This window comes from Silurus meridionalis, chromosome 10, assembly GCF_014805685.1.
Source record: "Silurus meridionalis isolate SWU-2019-XX chromosome 10, ASM1480568v1, whole genome shotgun sequence".
In the NCBI taxonomy this organism is placed as follows: domain Eukaryota; kingdom Metazoa; phylum Chordata; class Actinopteri; order Siluriformes; family Siluridae; genus Silurus; species Silurus meridionalis.
The window spans coordinates 447,693-451,237 of NC_060893.1; the positions used below are offsets into that span (position 1 = coordinate 447,693).

Genomic DNA, 3,545 nt, shown 5'->3' on the forward strand with positions numbered 1-3,545 from the left:
ATTCAAAAAGTAACTCTGTTACTTTGTTGATTATTTACACTAAAAAGTAATGTGTTACTGTTAAAAGTAACTTTTTAGTTAATTTTTTAAAGAACCTTCTTTAATGTTCCCATTAATGCCCTTTTATGTGTTATGATCTACAAAAACAAAACTGACTTAAACACAGAGTAATTTTTAAACACTATTTTATTAAAGTCAGAGCAGCACAAACTGAATATATCACAAGCATTTCTGAAATAAATAACAAAACAAGCTGAATAATAGATTCACAATCAAACACTAAAATGGCTTCTGCTGTTGTGTTGAGCTCTTAAACATGTTCCTTTCACAGCTGAAGTATAAAAACTATCAACAATGTAGAACAGAACACCGGGTTAGCGCATAGCTTCTAGCATGGAGGTCCTGAGGAGCTTCAACAGATTGGAGTTGCTGTTTATCGCAGTAAATATGAGCTTCGAACCAGAAACACACAACTTACATTTGACTTAAAGTTTTTTTGTCTTTATACTCAACTAAAGTGAAATAATGATCATATTTCCACTTTGAGAAACTCGTCTTGCTCTCGCCTCGACTCGCCATTACTGCCGCACAGACCTGAATAAACGGAGACACGCCCACAGTGCGTCTTCTTCCTGTTTACAGAGGTTCATCCACCAATCCTACAGCGCGTCTCTGCTGTAAGCAGGTCAGACTGTAGTCTACACTTCAGCCCAAATTCATTCATTTATAAAAGTAACGGGTAACGCACCATACGGTAACGGAGTTACTTTATTTAAAACTAACGCGTTACAGTATTAGTTACTGTCAAAAGTAACGCGTTACCGCCTAACACTGTGTATAAGTGTGTGTGTGTGTGTGTGTATATAAGAATCAGTAAGTACTATACACCAGGTGTGTGTGTGTGTGTGTGTGTGTGTGTGTGTGTGGGGAAGTCAGTAAGTGGTATACAGCAGGTGTGTGTGGTGTGTGTGTGTTTCAGTATGCGGTATACAGCAGGGTGTGTGTGTGTGTGTGCGTGTGTAAGTCAGTAAGTGGTATACAGCAGGTGGTGTGTGTGTGTGTGTGTGTGTGTGTGTGTGTGTGTGTATACAGCAGGGTGGTGTGTGTGTGTGTCAGTAAGTGTATACAGCAGGTGTGTGTGTGTGTGTTGTGTGTGTGTGTAGGTGTGTGTGTGTCAGTAAGTGGTATACAGCAGGTGTGTGTGTGTGTGTAGAAGTCAGTAAGTGGTATACAGCAGTGTGTGTGTGTGTGTGTGTGTGTGTGTAAGTGGTATACAGCAGGTGGTGTGTGTGTGTGTGTGTGTGTGTGTGTGTGTAGAAGTCAGTAAGTGGTATACAGCAGGGTGGTTGGGGTGTGTGTGTGTGTGTGTGTAGTCAGTAAGTGGTAAACAGCAGGTGTGTGTGTGTAGTCAGTAAGTGGTATACAGCTGGGTGGTTGGGGTGTGTGTGTGTGTGTGTAAGTCAGTAAGTGGTATACAGCAGGGTGTTGGGTGTGTGTGTGTGTGTGTGTGTGTCAGTGTGTGTGTGTGTGTGTGTAAGTCAGTAAGTATACAGCAGGGTGGTTGGGGTGTGTGTGTGTGTGTGTGTGTGTGTGTGTGTGTGTGTAAAAGTCAGTAAGTGGTATTACAGCAGGTGTGTGTGTGTGTGTGTAGTCAGTAAGTGGTATACAGCAGGTGTGTGTGTGTATACAGCAGGTGTGTGTGTGTGTGTGTGTGTGTATGTGTGTGTGTGTGTGTGTGTGTAAGTCAGTAAGTAGTATACAGCAGGGTGGTGTGTGTGTGTGTCAGTAAGTGTATACAGCAGGTGTGTGTGTGTGTGTGTGTGTGTGTGTGTAAGTCAGTAAGTATACAGCAGGTGTGTGTGTGGTGTGTGTGTGTGTGTGTGTGTGTGTGTGTAGAAGTCAGTAAGTGGTATACAGCAGGGTGGTTGGGGTGTGTGTGTGTGTGTGTGTGTGTGTGTGTGTGTGTAGAAGTCAGTAAGTGGTATACAGCAGGGTGGTTGGGGTGTGTGTGTGTGTGTGTGTGTGTGTGTAGAGTCAGTAAGTGGTATACAGCAGGGTGGTTGGGGTGTGTGTGTGTGTGTGTGTGTGTGTGTAGAAGTCAGTAAGTGGTATACAGCAGGGTGGTTGGTGTGTGTGTGTGTGTGTGTGTGTGTGTGTGTCAGTAAGTGGTAAACAGCAGGTGTGTGTGGTGTGTGTGTGTGTGTGTGTGTAGAAGTCAGTAAGTGGTATACAGCAGGGTGGTTGGGGTGTGTGTGTGTGTGGTGTGTGTGTGTGTGTGTGTGTGTGTGTGTGTGTAGAAGTCAGTAAGTGGTATACAGCAGGGTGGTTGGGGTGTGTGTGTGTGTGTGTGTGTGTGTGTGTGTGTGTGTGTGTGTGTGTGTGTGTGTGTGTGTGTATCCAGTAGTATATGTGCAGGCCCGGAGCGGTTTGTATGTAAACACTGATCAGTTCACATCAACACCGCCATCAACAAACACCCCAGAAAACCCCCCAAACACCCTCCTGCCCCCCGCTTTCTCTCTTACATACACATACACACAAATACACACAGACACACACATAAACCTCACCTTCTCAAATCTGCCAAAACAGCCTCGCGCGCTCAGGCCGCTCCTTCCTCTTCCGCTAGCGTCCGTTGCTAATCAGGACCCCGGTGTGACGTCACAGTGTCCGCCTGATCAAAATTCCCACAGGGTCCTGTACTGCACTAACATCACAACTACACCAAATAAACAATTCTCTCTACAGTATTTTATTATTCCTTTATATCTACTGTACTGCAGTGGCGTCTGAACTACACAAAGCAGGTTATTGAGTAAAAGTAGAGACTCAGTAAAATGTGACTGCAGTAAAAATAAAAGTGTTTCTTTAAACTTTCACTTGAGTAAAAGTATAAAATCCTTCAAATGTCCTTAAATATCCAAATCACTATGATTTATTATAAATATAATGTTCCTGTTATCATTTTTATCACAAGATTCTTTACTTAATCACCTCAGTTTATGTGTAAAGACTCGACTGTGACTCTCAGCACACTGATCTATTAATAGAATATTTATGACTCAAACACTGATTTCTATTATAATTATCATGAACACAAAACCTGCTTTTCTTCTACTCTTTCTATCTAAAACCTCACAATTCAAATGAACACAAAGACTCGCATTTCTATTGTGTGAAAAAAATAAATGCTGTTAATAGTTTATCTCTTAACCTCCTTAATCCTCACATCACTAAATCACAGAATAGGATCAACAGCAAACACACAGTATGGCCAAAGTTCTGTAGACATCTGAGCATAAAATTAACATCTCATTCCGTATGTAGTCTCCATTTACTCTTATAATGACCTCCGCTGTTCTGATTAGATGTTCCAGCAGATTCTGTGGAGATTTTTGGAAATTCATTCAGCTACACAGGTGTTAGTAAAGTCAGGTACTGATGTAGGTGAGAAGGTTCCTGGGGTTCAGTCATCGTTCACAGTCATTCTAAAGGTGTGTAAAAGGGTTGGAGCTCTATAACAGGATCTTTCATTCAAACCCACA

At 42.3% G+C, this 3,545-nt stretch overlaps 1 protein-coding gene across 2 annotated transcripts in view; it reads right to left on the reverse strand.

Annotated features, from left to right (window-relative positions):
* Positions 1–2,714, reverse strand: part of upf2 (UPF2 regulator of nonsense mediated mRNA decay) — a 29,540-nt gene extending 26,826 nt beyond the window's left edge. The window contains exon 1 of one of the 2 annotated variants that reach the window (XM_046859655.1): positions 2,571–2,714. The gene's annotated coding sequence lies outside the window, so the exon portion shown is untranslated. The remainder of the gene's footprint in view (positions 1–2,570) is intronic. The other variant, XM_046859654.1, reaches the window with a different exon arrangement.
* Between the last annotated feature and the right edge of the window lie 831 nt (positions 2,715–3,545).